At 36.0% G+C, this 16,948-nt stretch overlaps 1 protein-coding gene across 1 annotated transcript in view; it reads right to left on the minus strand.

The window, feature by feature from the left end:
* chrm2a (cholinergic receptor, muscarinic 2a) overlaps positions 1-14,909 on the minus strand; it is a 93,915-nt gene extending 79,006 nt beyond the window's left edge. Inside the window, exon 1 of the mRNA XM_087786585.1 lies at positions 14,682-14,909. The gene's annotated coding sequence lies outside the window, so the exon portion shown is untranslated. The remainder of the gene's footprint in view (positions 1-14,681) is intronic.
* Between the last annotated feature and the right edge of the window lie 2,039 nt (positions 14,910-16,948).

The following is a 16,948-nucleotide window of genomic DNA, read 5'->3' on the forward strand; positions in this document are numbered from 1 at the left end:
ATCTGAGGATGAAACTCAATCCTATACAGTATGAGAAATGTGTGCCTTTTAGACTTCTGATCTTTCTACCAGCCTCTAGTGGACTCTTGATGAACTGCAAGTTTTTAAACTTTCATTTGTTTTTCACTTTTAAACAGTGTATTCTTCCAATTTATTAACGCATGTATTTGTGCTTCTGGCTTCCAGAAGAACCTAAGTGGGTCAAGCTCAACTATAAAGCACAAATGTATCCGATAAAATCTGTTGGAGATCTTTGTCCATTCGTCTTCTATGCAAGGACCCGGTCTTGAAAAAAGGCACTAATTATGAGAATCATCAACGAGTGGTGTTCAATAAATCGGTTTTCGAGCCCAGACACTCAGCCGTGATAACTCTAGGCGTGTCTGTGAAAACATTGACAACCAGCTGAAAAAAAAAAAAGTGCACATTAATGAAATGGAAAAAGTCACTGGAGTGTGAAATCTCTAAATTGTTCACCTTCAGGATGGACATTTATCAACCTGAGCCACAGAGATTGATCAGGACCTCAAGTGTATTTCGTCTTAAAAAAAAAAAGTAATTCTCAAATAAATTGCCTGTCAAACTAAACAACTCATTTATTTCTTTTTGAATATATTCCATTAAGGAGTTTACAAGTGAGACAGGCGGGTGAACATAGACTCAAACTCACACAAAGTTATTCCTTTTTATATGATAGACTTTGATCTGATTAGGTTCAGAATATACTCAATACAAAGTACATTATTTCAATGGTATTTATATTAATCATCAGTTTAATCAAACAAAGTAGTAAATTATAATCATATATGAGGCAAATAAAGACAAGATACTTCTTAAAAATCAAATCATCCTAATGGGATGGTTAACCCAATTTTTTTTATTATTATTAATAAGTTTCAACTTTCCACAATTCGGAGAAGCTTTTTATAAAATTTAAGGTATGATACATTTATTATCATTTTTAGAAACATCTAAACTTCCTTGAGCTAAAAATAAATCATATATTTACCAACTGATCTTATTTATAGATTTTTTTAAGTAGTACATTTCTTACGAAATAGCCAATCCTTACATTGATTAACTGAGATTTACTTAAAGGGACTATACATACATTATATAATACTGATACACGATTACTTTTAGGACCTGTGTGTCTGAATACTGTAACTTTTACTCATACTGCAAGTTTTTTGTTCATTGTTCTCCCAAATAACATGTTTATTCGCTTAAAACACAAGATAAAGGCTCTTGTTGAGTCAATTCCTGGTTTTATTTCAGCAGAAAGTTACATAGTGAAGGTATGTTACGTTAATATAACAGCTAGCTTATGGAAGTATATCGGTGTTGTCAGAATTCTGAATGGTTGAATTTACAAATTTACAGTTTCACGTTTGTATTTCCTGCTATACAAACACTTTTAAATCGAATTCAAAATAATACAGTTAAAAAAATAAATATTGAATTAGGAAAATGTGTTTTGGAATTATTGGAATAGGAACAATAATTGAAAGAGGTGTTTTATTTTCGCTATTATTATTAATTAAAAAAACGAAATCCATCATAAATTGAAAAAACAAAACAATAACATGTTACTTAACATTTTCAACATATGAAATGTTAATTTCCACCATTCACAATTCCGATAGCGCTGATAAACTTCCATACTGGCTACAAGTGTCATTAATGTTCAAAATCATATATCAAAATCAAGAAAATATCTGTTGCTTAAAGGATAAATCTGGGTTTAACAAAATAAAGTCTTGTTGTTTCTCTTTTGTGTTAAATGTATGTTGTTTTCATGATTCTTGTACTGTTTAATAAAACTCTTTCTGTGTCGTCCATCGTCATATGTCGCTCGAGTTAGCTTCATGCACTTATTCCGATACAAAAAACATTGTACTTAATGGTTTAAATTACTTATGTTTTGGATTAAACATTCTTTTTTTTAGAAATTCAGACTCAAATTATCTTCACAAATTTGTATTTAAGTCTAAACAGAAGTTTTTCTATTAATAAAAATAATTATTTCCCCATTACAATATATATGTTTTGTTTTATTCCGAAAAAGAATCTTGAAATTAAAGAAATGATGGGATCATTTTTTACTTTTAAGGTTCAAACAAAGCAGTTTTCAACACAACTTGCGAGCCTCTGAAGCCCTGTGAGTATATTTTCTTTACATTGTCACACATGCTTATCCTCCAGTAAGAGTGATATGTTTGTTAGAAAGCTGTCCAAAAAGACTCTCAGACTGTGTGAACATATCGTCGGGTGAAGTGAATCCATCCCACATTCTGTTTGTGTTCCACTGACACAGAGTACTCTCTGGACTCTGTCGGCAGTCCTGTTCCTGTCAAGTCAAATAACAGCGTCTCAGACGAGCTCCTGCCTCTGACACGCTCAACTGAATCAACCGGGGTCCACCGAGGTTCAAATAGGAATCGCCCCCCCAAAAAAAACAGAAAAACTTTTCTGACTGGAATACTGATCAGTGTGAGCTTCGGCAGGCCTTTAGTGTGTCTTCGTGCATCGCCCTCACTGGAAATATTGTATCACCAACATGTGATCACAAAGTCCGGAAGTTATTAAATACTTTACAAAGTAATTCATGAACTTGTTTCATTATAAATGTTTCATTTTTTAATAGTTACTTTATGCTTTTTTTTTACATTGCTCTTTTGGAAGGATTTTTTAATTATATGTGAATCACTAAAGACCTTGCTATGTTTCCATCTTTGCGGCAACATTTTTTATTGTTTCAATCCTTTAAAACATGCCTGGATTTGGATGTAAAAAAAAATATATATAGTTATTTTGGTAAATATAAATTAAAAGTAAATTCCGAACTGTTATAGTTATTTGGCAATAAAGTAAGTAGTAGATTCAAATACAGTTTTTTTCATGGTGCTGTTGTGCTCTGAAGTGTTATTTTTAAGTCTTATATATATAAAAATGCAATAATGGATAATTAATACGGATTCTTCATCCATAACATTAGCTTCTTTCGTATCCTTTAAAACAGGCCTGGATCCGGGTGGAACTCAAAATCAGTCTAAATTAATAATCATTTAAAAAATATATATATAAATCTATATAAACTGAGAACTTTTTATTTTGCAACAAATGCTCACGATCACATGAACTTATTTTACATATTAATAATCTCAAATTAAGACATTAAATGGTGTTAACAACTGAATAAGAATATACGATAAAGATTAAAACGATGGATCCAGATTGAACTCCAAATCAACATAAAAATGTATAATAATTTTTGCCAAATTTTCACATTTCAACCCCAAAATATGTCTGTTCTTTTTAACTGTTGGAGAGAACAAGAGTACCTGGAGTAAACCAACTCAAAAAAAGGGAGAAAAAAAACTAACAACAAGACATACATCACAAAAAGAAACACCTGGATGATGAATATACAGAAGAATAATGTTTCGGAAAAAATAAAAATAGTAAGTTTACCACTTAAAAACTATTCAATAATTTACGTAAAACCTATCAAAAGGTTATACGTGTGGTGAAGTTTTGAGCAATATTCAAAGCAAAACAAGTGAAATCTAAATAGTTTGATCCTTCACCGACTGCTCTGGCGCTGACTGGAGAGAAGGTTTTTTGTTTTGTCCTGCATATAAACCCGCCGTGTTTATCCTCTGGAAGCCTTTCATGATCCTGTTTCCTGCACACTTGGCAACACGGCCGCCTCGTCCGACACAACCAACGGAACAGTATCTCCCGCTGAAATCTACAAAACGCTGTGAAATGAGACAGATGTTACGACGATTATCTGGGCTTTGTCTGGTGTTTACACTCAAACAGGCAGTGTGGACAGAGTCAATAAATTCAACGGGCCGACCGTGTCGAAGAACAGTTAACAATTCCGCAGGGCTTTAAAAGGAGCAGCGCAAACTTGAACAACCGCCGAGGTCATAAACAGATCATTTCAAGTACGACACAAAAGATTCCGCAGCAATAACAAAGAAATATATGGCGGCCAATCAGACGCTTCATAATCAAGATCTTCTCGCTAAACTGTTTCACCGACGCTTGAGTTGTATCGTCGTAGATCAACTGTGAGTGTAAACGTGACTAAACAATGAGCGAAGATGTCCGTCTAAGATGCCACTTTAATTACTTTTTACTCATTATCTATAGTAGTACATGTTGTACGCTGTTAAACATTATAAGTCTGTTACCTTTTGCAATCACCACTGCCTTTATAACACATGTTTACTTAACTAAACTACTTAAAGATGTTGATTATCTGACACTTTTGTAGTTGACTCCACTTTTATATTTATCTCTATGACAGTGACAGACTTGACAGTTTAACAAACACATTTTTTTCTCGCTTTTTTTGTTCAAACTGTGCCGAGCTTAAGAAAAATTGACAAGTTAATCAAGTAATTATGTTTCGTTTTGAGTATTTGGGATTTAGTATCTCTTTTTATTTTTGACTTCTTTCAATACAGGGATCTTTAAAAGTTATTACTTACTTATTACTAACACTCTTGGTGACCTGTTCTAATGAAACATCGCATCATTTTAATCTGATGGCGCCACCTACTGACCTCTAAACAACATGACACTGTTTCATGAAGCGTTCGTTTTATAATTAGAACAGCTACTTGTGTGTTAATCCCTGTTAAAAACGTGAAGGTTTATATTGAAGTGTACAGTTAGGACCATAAGAAGAGGAAGACGCTAACATATAGTAATAGATTGATGAAGCTTCATGAAGCAGTGTCATTATTTTGAGAGTCCACTAGATGGTGGTCTCTGCACTATTTTCATTTGTTTTGAACAACTGTTCATCACATCATTTTTAAACTGATGGCGCCACCTACTGACCTCTAGACAACATGACACTGCTTCATGAAGCGTCATCCGCCCATCACTACTAACGTGACACAGGTGAGTAAGAGGGGATTATTATCCCAAATCAACCCTAAAACAATCCATTTTTCAACAACAAAACCTCACACCAGATTGATCATCCCAGTAAGTTTTATAATCTTCATCAGTAGGAGTGTGAATATAAGACCCACGACACCTCTGTGAGTGAACATGGAGAGGTTTTTATTTTATTTTTGTCTACAACAAAAAGCCACCTGCCAGCTGCTCGTTGACTCGCACATAAAAATGGATGGATGAGTGCAAGAAGGAGTGTTATCAGTTTAAAGGGATTTTCAAGGTCATGCTTGTAGTTCCGTGTCTTTTGTCTGTTTTCTTCTTTCCATCCGTCTCTCTCGGTTTTGAATATTTGGGATTTAATCCCTTTTTTCTTTTGGTCATGGCTTGTTTTTTTTCTTTGGCTCTGACTTCCCAAGTGTTGATTTTGATCGTTTCAAAGACCAGGACGACGCGTCTCATACAGGGATCATTAAAAGTTGCCACGTATAGTTTCTTTTTTTACGAGCTATAATCCCTCTTTTATGTACACACACTTTACAGCTGTATTTACTTATCTAAATTTTACAAGGGTTTTCTCAGGACGCTTTACAGTCGAGGTCGGTCCAGGTTTTTAAGGGACGAGAGTACAACGGTGCAGTGATGTGTTCACTGAGAGGGGGTGAGACAAAGAGAAAAGTAGTAGCTTGTGCTTTTAATAACTTATGTATTTGTCTTTGTCTATTTTCTTTTTCATTTATTATTTATTGAGGTACTTGAACTTACGTAAAGATGATTTTATTTAAATTAATTACGTTATTATTTATTAGTTTTAGAATTTTGGGGGACATATTACATAACCTGTACTCATTAAATTCGCAAATACTGTTACTCACTAGTTCAAGTACTTTTTTAAACTTATTCAAGTAATTATTTGACGACTACTCTTTACTCGTACTTGAGTAATATTATTCTGAAGTAACATTACTTTTTAGTAGAGTAAGATTTGGGGCTACTACTCTACTACCAACCTGTGGTATTGCAGTGTAGTATAGTATAGAAAGTGAGTTAGAAAGTGAAGCATTGGCAGGCAGAGCAGTGGTCCCCAAGGCCCTGTCCGTGGACCGGATTACAGGCATTTGTACAGAAAGACAAATATATTTTTATTATTTCTTATCTGTTAGAATGTCAGAAATGCTTTCTGTTTTGACATAAAGTAGAATTAGCCTGTGGCTCTTGAAACGCCAAGACTGCAGTTTAAGTAAAAAAATAAATAAAGCTGTAAACTATTGAAAATGAATGAAACACAAACTATTCCAACAGTTTTCTCTGGTGCGTGAATATAATCCTGACATAATACCGGTCTCTTTGGGGACCCCTGAGCTAGAGTAAGAGTAAACTCGGGGGTCCCTGTTCTACCACACCAGCAGAATACCAAAATTCCAGGATTAAAATTTTGTTATTGTCTATAGTTGGTATAATCCAAATCTTAAATTTTAAAATCTCAGATTGGTTATTCATATATTTCTCCAGAGTTCTTGTCACGTCTTCTTTTCATTGAGTTAACGCTTCAAAAACACTTGCTAGTTATTGTACTATAAACCCAATTTATCTTGAGAAAAGGAACAACAACTACAACACATTTCAGTAAAATTCTACAGCCATAAAATCATAATAAAAGCTAATAATCTTATATAAGTGATAAAAGTTACCAAGATGCAAGTTTGAAGTAGGACTTCTCACGTTGCATTTATCTATAAATAATAAGGGAGGTTATTTATAGTCACGAATGTTGTTTTTTAATCTCTAACTTTACTGTTTCTGTTTTTGCAGGTTGGCTTTTAGTAAAGTCTGTTTATTTTGTGATTCCCTTATGAGCTTGTCGGTGAAGTGATGTGTTTCACTTTTGTCTAGTCTTCACCACATCATGTCATGTCCGCAGATGGAATAACTTCAAGGGTCGTGACTATCTTCGCCGTGGATCTCAGCAAGCAAAGGGGGACGAGCAGGAGACGATCCGGTGCCTCTTCCATGTCGCACAATCGTATTTGGCCTCCTGGCAATTACGCCAAGTCTTTCCTGCCGGCGTCCGATGAGGGAAGACAAGAACGGTGAATGTTAGATGGAGCCGACGATAGAGGCAGAGCCGGAGCTCGACAATTATCGGCTCCCGCCGTGATTAGGGCCCGAGGAGGTGGTGGACATTGTTGCGGTGAGGGGAGGAACACCTCTGGCTTTGCTGAGCAGAATCTGTTTAAATGTTTGTACTATTGTTATGAATAAGACGTCTCGAGGTTTACACAAGCGCGGGTCTGGTGTAGACATTCGATAATTATAAAATATGTCCTACCACGTAACAGACTTGACGTATTAATTCTTGTTGATGTTAAACTTAGCCGGATCTATTCAAGAGTTCCACGGAATAAAAACATGAGGAAACTCAGGATTAGTAACAGCATGCATTGGGAGTTGAGCTCATCGCACCAGCTTGTGTTCTTGCCAGCAGCGACTGTACGCGTCAGAAGTGGAACCAGGAATAAGTCGAGTGGCGTTGTGAGTCCATGAATTATTCATTCATTCATTTTCTGACGAGAACATCAGCTACAAATGAATGAAAAAGGGTTAATGCCGGTTCTGATCGAAGGCTCCCGCAACAAGAGGGCGCCGTAGTTCCGTCGATCGTACCAGAGATGTGAAATCAATTATTGCGTTGAGCTTAAGAGATTGTAGGGGTTTTTCGCTCTGTCTGTCTTTGACTTTGGATGAGATTTGTTTTAAGGACAAGGACAAGGAACAGGTGATAGAACTAGTGATGGTCTGATGAAGATTCATCAAGTATTTTCATGTTTAAAATAGTACAGAGGCCGCCATCTAGTGGGCTCTGTCAATAATGACACTGCTTCGTGAAGCTTCACTGGCAGATCATCACTACTGTAGTTATTTCTGCATTGACTGAGTTTATTCAACTAATTTGCAGTGATCAAAATAATGTCTTGAATTGTGGAGGTTATTTATGGACTTAATTTTATTATTTATTTTTGAACTTCTTGCTATGAAGTGTCTCAAATTTCACAGATTATATCTGCTCACCTGATAAAACTGCAACTGTTGTTGGTGTTATTTTTATGTATTTGTGTTAGTAAACATTAGTCTATATGCATATTTAATAAGTTAAACTTCAGAAACATGAACATCTTCCATAGCAGGTGACTTTTTTTTTATCAGTGATGACAAGTTCAAATCCAACAAAAAGTGTTTCCGATGTTGGTCATGAAATGTAAACTATTCAACCAGTAGCTAATAAAATACTCTTATAAATAATAATAAATCTCCTTTACAAAAGAACACACAATGAACAAGTATTACCCCAATTTCAGACAGTAATAAAAGTAGCACAACAACATATGTGAAAACCTTTTCGGCTATGACTATTATTGAATGTTATAGGAAAGGTTGGCGGTTGCGTCATATCCCCGTTTTTGTCTGTTTTTCGTGAGCAAACATTGCGAAGAAGTTGCAAAAACTTAAATTATTTCTACGTTCTTCCTCTAGCTGTAATGCTCATCATAAGTAATTGATGTGTTTACAAGTCTGCCGCGCTCCGGAGTCGCCTTAGAATCAATTAAAAAAGTGATACACCATTAGCACAGCCTTCATCATTGACTTCATCTCTAGATGGAGCGGCTTTTCTCACGCTTCTGAAAAAGTAAATACAGTTTCTCTTTCTCTCTCTCTCTCTCTCTCTGTCTGTATTAGCGGCGCCTCTGATCTTGATGTGTGAATGACAGGAATGCTCACCGGAGTCTTGGCGTGTTGAGTCAAAAGTCTCTCATGTTGTACACATGTCTGACACCTCTAATGGGAGCTGCTGAGGCACTATCCGGTCTGACAGGTGGCTGTTGAACAAAGCCGCGATGAAAACGTTGTCGAACGCAGGATTGACTGACTAATCTTGATCCATCTTGTGGTCAAAGTAGAATGGAGGCTATGATGCTATTTTTTATACTTTTCTGTTGTAAGTAAGTAAGTTAGTAAGTAAAAGGTATTCGTAAAGCGCCTTTCTAGACCAGGGTCACAAAGCACTTTAAAAAACCAAAACAATACATAGTTAAAATATATACTTTAAAACTTTAAGAACACGTTTTTTTTTGTAGTTTTTGTATGTTCTCCCTTGGCACTGTGGTTTGCTCCCTCAGTCCTAAGAGTCTGATTGAGAATTCACAATTCCGTAAGTTAGTGATGTGCTGATGAAGCTTCATGAAACAGTGTTGTGTTATTAAGAGGTCAGTAGGTGGCGGCAGTAAAACTGATTTTTTTATTACAACCGTTGTCCAAAACAAAAGAAAATAGTGCAGAGATCGCCACCTAGTGGGCTTAGAAAATAAAGGGGAATCAGCGGTACAAAATAATTGAATACCTTATAATATATTTAATGATAAGTGACACGGTAATAACAGTCGGAGAGCTTATTATTATTCTACAATGATTAGCAACATTGATTTTTAAAATAAAGTTTTAAAAAGATGAATTGTATTTCTAATATATTGTAGTTATTCAACGATATTATGAGTTTCAGAGCGGGATACATATAAAAAAAAAAAAGTAATTAAGTAAAGTAAGTAATTCAACTAAGAATGTTGACCTTAGATATTAACAAGTGCAACAATTACTAAAAACTGAAACTAATTTGTGGTTTACGACTCAACATTTTAAAACAAATCCCAAGTAAACTACAATCTTTGAAACCATTTTTACAATGAAAACACTCATTTACCAATCTCTTGGTCTCACAACCTCTCAGTGAACACATCACCATATCTATGTGCCAATTTTTGGGGATTGTTATCATTTATACAGTATTAAAGGGCCAGTCCAACTCTTCATGTACAGGTGAATCTACTTTGTGTTTTGGATGGTCCCACTGTAAAAGTCCTGGGGGCTACCGTAATGACACGTATACGAGTGCAAAACTTTGATTCTCTTCTGTCATACAGTGTTGGATTTCTATAATATATATAATATAATTTAAGAAGATGTAAATTACTCATATGTGTAAAAACTTTCCACTTAACTTCGGACGTGCAACGCAAATGTTACATCGTTCTGTATCATGCTGACTTCCTTTATTTTTACGTTGATCTAAGAATTGGTATCAACCAAAAGCTTCACTTGATACCGGTATACTTTTTTCAGAACAAATTTCATGAGATCAATCCCCAAAGAAAAAATTTAAATGTAATTACATATTCAAAGAAATGATTGTCTGATGAACCTTCATGAAACAGTGTCATGTAATTAGAGATCAGTAGGTGGCGCCATCAGTTTAAAAATGATGTAATGTTTCGTTGTTCAGAATGAAGCAAAATAGTGCACTAAGGCTGCCATCTAGTGGACTCTGAAAATAATGACACTGCTTCATAAAGCAGAGGAAAAATATCGTTAAAAATAATATAAATTAGAAGGAGAGAGAGAGTGATTTGGAGCGTGAGATGAGGCAAACGACGGTGCCTTCTGTGGTGGAAAGCGTGATAATTAGACATTCCTTTCTGAGGGTGCCAGCAACATGGATTGACTAATATCCACCGTGTAGCTGCTCAACAACCGAGAAGCTTATGTCCATAGAATGAGACGTGCCACAGGCTAAATTTAACTTTCCACAAAAGCAACACATTTCCTCTCACGCCCAGAAAGCAGATTTTTTTTAGCAGTTGCGTGAGGCCATTTGTAATGAGGAGCGTTTGCATCATATTTTCTTCACCACCGGGGGCGCTAGACATCAGCATTTTATTCTATGACAAATCCCGCACTTTCCTCTCATCAGTAACCGACCTGTCAATGAGCTCCGGCTTAATGCACTTTTAAGAACATTCATTCCCTGGTACATCTTAAGTATATATTGATATATATTTTGGCGGCTGCACTCGACAAAAAAACCCTCGTCGTCTGGTAGAGGGTGAGAAAGGCACAGAATAACTGCTCAGTCAGGGTGTATTCAAACCTCATCCATCAACCTGGCCTTGTCAGGCGGCGTGATAAAAATCTGCCGAGAAAGTTTGAGTAAAGTTTGAACAACTTCTGCAGCAATACAACAGAGAGGAGAAATTCAAAACTTGTGAATGAATAAATTCAACCCTTTTTCACCTGTTTTGTTGGATTTTTTTTTTATGATTTTGGCTGTGAAGGATTTTTTTTTACTTTTTTAAAAACAATGACTAAAATATAAGTTTATTTTTTAATAATTCTGTTGAGTTTTGCAGAATGAATATCAATGTAATTCCTATTTATTTTTTGAAGGTAAAATGTTTTGTCTTACAGTTTATAAAAGTATTTTTTATGGATATATCCTTCTTTTCCCGGACCCTCAATGGATTTTCAAAATCTTAAAAAACATTGATCATGGTAAGATGTTTGAGAGACATTTCTTTGTTAATTGCCAGCTGCTCTACTCTGAGTCTATGTCAGATGCTAACCAAATAGAAGCAAAGTAGTTTCTCTTGGCCTAAATTCAATCATACAGGGTTTTTAGTTGTGGTTATGCCTTATGGGAAAGAGACTTAGTTGAATAAGAAATGTTCTCTTATGTTTCTTTTCGTTTTGATAACACAATGATTTTCAAGTTTTTTTCTTTTTTGGGGGGCCCCAGAACATATTGACCCTTTATTTTAATAATTCCTAATATTCTTCAGAGTAATCATAATTCAGTTTAAAGCAACACAATGTTACATTTTTTTAATTGTTTTTTTTGTCTAGTGATTTTTGTGTGTGTGTAAAACATTCATTAACACTTAATGGTGACACGTTATTATAGTTTGTTCCTCTATTAAAAACTTTGAAAACAAAACAGCAAATAGAGAATAAATCACATTACATAGTACTACAATAGTATTACAACACAGAATTTTATCAACGATAAATGCATATTTCCGGGGACACGTGGAAAAACTCTCTTGACCTTCCTCGATCAACAAGTCTTTAGGTACCAATGAAAGTTTCAAAAAAGTCCCTCTTGTTGGAACTTAACAAAATACCCGTTGTCCGTTCACACAGACAACAAGGATGGCGACATTATGTGATGTTATTATCTACCTTAATAGTGATTGTGGACTTACTTCGATATTTAAGGAAAGCTCTGAAAATAACCTCAATAATTTCCATATAACAAGAAAGTCTGTACAAAGTTTTTACAATATGTCTTAAAACTCTCAGCTACTGTTTCAATCAAGTGTTTCTTGCATGAAAAACATGTTTTAAACAATGGTTATGAACCAAAATCTCTCGTTCATTTATTACCATTTTGTTTAAGCATCAACTTCTACATGTGGAGATGAGAAGATAATAAGAACTATGTAAGAAACATGTTTCGGATAAAGGATTGTTGAACAGACATTATTTACACTAAAGCCATTTATTTCTTTATAGGTCCTTGCTTAATATCATCATAAGCAAGCCAAGGGACAAGAAGTTCCTGATGAAAAGACTTTCGGATCAGCTCACAATCTCTCTATAATGGAATGGCCTTTCTTCTCAATGAAGGACTTGGTCATGACCCTTTACATTTTGACATCACATGAGCTTATCCTCCTGAACCTTTATCTGTCTTGAACATCATTTTATTTACAATTTAATGTTGATTTCCGGTGTGAAAAACATTTGAAACTGTATTCACTCCTAACGTCTATTTTTTTTAGGTACAATAAACATACGTACTGACACAAAGCTGCATTTCAACATCCGTTTCAGAGCCACTACAACAGACGTTGTTTTTTTTCTTCTGAAAGAGCAGTTAAAAAAACAATAAAAAATAAAAATATATTATTTCAGTGTATTTATCTCTGTTCATCTTTGTACAGTATTTTTGGATGTTTTTCCCTTCAAAAAAAATAATATAGAGCATAAGATTTCCCCAAAACATTCAAAATTTTACCTGAAAAAAAAAAACTTTCTTAAATGTAATCATAGAATTTAAAGTACCTAATGTTTCAAAGTCACTCAACACTAATACATTCACTTTTGAAGCACACATTATTTTTTAGTTCGTTTTTAAGTTCAATTTTTTACTGGTTTATATATTGGGGCAAATACAAAAAAAACAAAAAACACAAAGATAATTTTTTTGGTTGGGGTTGTTTACATTATAATTATAATAATGAGGTCTTCTTACCCAGCAACGACCTCATAGATAAGATCTGTCAAAACTCAATCACGTCCTGCTGTAACAGGCACAAATTTGGTTATTACAAGTACGTTAACGACATTAGAGCAGATCCAAAATAGTCGCTTCAACTAATTGCTGATTAGAAAAATTGTTGGCAGCGAGTTTGTGTCGCCAGTGGACATGTCTGACTATCATTTGGATCGTTGGACACATGTCGACTACAGCTCAGACGAGGGAGGAAGAGCAAGAAACTGTTTAATCCAAACCCTGCAGTGAAATCAATGATAAAAAAGGATAAATTATGTTTAAAAATACAATGAAATGAGTAAACCAGATTAACACTCGGCTACATCTAGAGTCGGCTGATGTGAAATGGTTGGGATATTACTCATTCCTACTGTCAATGAAGGATGGTTACAAAAATAAAATACTTATGAAATGCTGAGCAGTCTCACACCGATGACACCTGATATTAAACTAGTAGGAATGATGCAGTAAAACTTTACGATGGTCTGTAAAGGTTCACATTTTCAAGTGCAAAGTGACTCTTTCATGACTCTTTTTTTCCTTCAAACGTTCTTCCTGCGTCATAAATCATCATGTGGGGAAACACAACCAAAAACAAATGTTCGAGTCAGACCTATAATAAATATCTAACTAAGTTAGTAGAGAAATCAAAGTACAGAATCAAGATCATACCTGAAGTCATTTTGTTTCCAGCAAGGCAATTGGTAAAAAATTAAAAAAGAAAAATCCAAAAAATCTGCACAAGCAAAATGATGGGCAAACCAAACAATCGACTGGGTGATTGTAGGAGGTCTGTGGAGTCTTTATGCTCGAGTCCACGTCACGCACGTCTGCCACAGCTCAGTGCGCGTCCTCAGAGCGCACAACCAATCTGCCATTTCAAGTCCTGCTCCTTGCGCTTTTACGCACCACACTGATACGGCAGATTAACCCACATAGAGCCGGAGATGAACGCGTGGAACTGCTCGCTGCCATCTGAGCGTGAAACGAAGTGGAAATGAAAAAAAAAGAAAAAAAAAAAAGAAGCATTCGTGGAGGAATGTGAAGGAAACAACAATCCACGATCGATGAGGGGGAAAAACAATCGCTCAGATCTTCTTCTATTTATTTTTTTTGAAGCGACAGACAATTCCCAGAGGCTAAGAAATGACACCCAGAGTTTTTGATTCATGAAATATTGCGCACTCTTGAAACTACTATGTCGTGGTTGTGTCGAGGGGATGAATAAAAATCGTTCGATTATGGATTCAAAATCCTAGTGAAGTGTGATTTATTTTTTATATTTTTTTTTGGGGGGGGGGGGGGCAGTGAGACGCATCGAATTAGATCTAAAACTTGGATTTTGGTGTCTTCTTTCCAAAGAGAACTTGACACTACTAGTTCCTTCTCCTAGTTCTCTTTGAGGTCCTAACAGGTGGGAATTGATCCAACAACTGCCTCCTCGCGTCACTATCCCAGAGCAAAGATGGATGAAAGCGCAGTAGATTTTTTTTTTTGGTGTTTTCTTTTTGTTGTTGGGGAAAACAGATTTAATTGGGTTATCTTGTCATAAAGGCGAGAAAAAAGACAGGGAGGGAAGGACCGAGATAAAGGATCTTACCTTGCGTCGCGCTGTGGCGCTGGTGCCGTGTTTTGGTCCGCTCCATCGCGCCGTGGCTGCGTGTCTGAGGACCCGCTGCTGGAGACAAGCGCCTCTGCTGCTCAGGAGAGAGTGTGGAGGTGGGTGTGCGCGCGTGTCAGAGAGAGAGAGTGCGTGTGCGTGTGTGTGTGTGTGTGTCTGAGGAGGCATGTGTGTGGTGGAGATGCAGGGCTGCAGACAGAAGAAGAAACAAGGGGAAACCAAGAGTCATCATCGTGGATGATAATTGAAGCGTACATGCGTCAGTCCTCCATGTGTACCGTTTATTTAAGCGCTTTTTTCTTTTATTCAAGATGCATGCTGGGAAGGTTCAGACATGACAAACACCGGTTGTTATTGAGCTGTAATTGGGGAGTTGTTCAACAGTAGAATCGTAAGAGTATTTAGGACAAAACAATTATATAAAAAAAGGCATGAAAACTATTAATAGATAGTGTTGTGACATACATTTCACTGTGAAATACGCACCAATCATATTCAGTGAAAACATGTCCTTATTAAATGTATTCAACAAAATAAAATGTATTATATAAAATAATAATTAATAATGCTTGTCTTACAGGAAGTTATTTTTTTTAGATGTGTCTTGTCAAGCTTTACCTTACCAATGATGCACTGTAGTTTTCAATTATTTTTTATGTTTTTTAATTAGAATAAATATGTTGTGAATTCCAAATTAAATAATACAGTAATGTATAATATCTATATATATAGGCTGAGGGTCTCCGAGTTCTCTAGTGACAACTGTATTCTTGTCTATAAAGAGTGTCAATCTCGATCACACACACCACTGTCCGTCCGTCCGTCCGTCCGTCTACATATCCATGCACCCACCCATCCATCCAGCAAGCCAACAAGCCGGCCATCCACCCATCCATCCATCCATCCATCCATTATTGTTGACATTGATTATCTCTTTATTACTCAGGCAACCAATCCGGCGGGCCACATAAAAATGACACAGCGAGCCAGATTTGACCCCCAAGTTTGACATATGTGTGATAGAAGAAACAATGATTTCATCCTCCACGATGGCCCAGGATGAGCTGTAGAGGTCATTAATCAGAATCTGTTTTTACAGTAGTGTTTCACATATAAAAATAATAAAAAAAAGAGGTGAAGTGGACAAAGCAAGTAAATCAGATGCAACCAACGTATGTGAGGTTTTTTTTCCTCAAATAGTATCATAAAACATGACATAAAACACAAATATATGGAAATAACTAGTATTTGGAAACTCATCTAGAATAGAGCGCTGTGCTCGGTACTGGTCTGTGAGGCATATGTAATCCGGCCCCATAGAAGGATACAGTACTTTACTGTATAATATTTTTTTTTGTAATGCTTATTCCAGCGTTTTCTCCTTAATACCTCCAAAGTATGACCATCTTGTTGTAGTGAAACCAGTCCCTGCTGTTTGAGATGAATTCCTAACATCATTTTCTTTGGTGTTTTTTATGTAAATTCAAGGTCATTCTGTGAAAATAATGCTGACATTTATTGAAATTATTTTGTGTATTGAAATCATGCCACCTGCTGATGTTTCCCTTCCTGTCTATAGCGACTAAAATTCTTGAGGCTGACGTCAAAAGCGTAAACGACTTAAAAGACCTTCCATATGCTTAATGTAGAATTCACCATCAGTGATCAATACAGTAGTCAAAGGCTTTTTGTTCCCTGATTTCCTAACAAGGGACCTTAAAAGCCTGACACTCCTTTTTCTCCTCCGCAATCTTGTCCGGATTGAGAAACTGTGAGACACTGATAGATATAAGTAGCAATTTGCCGATCTTTCCCGACGTCCGCTCAGAGGAGCAGACCCGGAATACCTCTAATAGGACGGCCCGATGACAAGTCGAAGAAACCCAGGACGGCAAGCCTGACACTGTTTCGTGCTCTATCGAGAAAGCTGTGGCTCTATTGTTAGTCGCTGTTAGAGAAGAGGCTCACACTATCTACAAATAAGACACCAACCATCAGGGGCAGAAAACCCATTTCACCTCCATGTGTCGTTAATTTTCTTCTTTTGAGCGGGTAAGATTGTCTGTACTTGGGAATCTGGCCTTTTAAATGTTGGCGAACCGTTTTATGGGCGATGAGGAGTCGCGGGGTAAAACCTGCTCACATTACCACACTTTATCCGTATACATTTTTTATATGCAAGGTTGTGATATCTTACTTTAATTATTAACTCCTTATGAGACAGTTTTTCTATGTGCGCTGAACAA

Source organism: Callionymus lyra, chromosome 3, assembly GCF_982586985.1.
Source record: "Callionymus lyra chromosome 3, fCalLyr1.hap1.1, whole genome shotgun sequence".
Taxonomy (NCBI): Eukaryota; Metazoa; Chordata; class Actinopteri; order Syngnathiformes; family Callionymidae; genus Callionymus; species Callionymus lyra.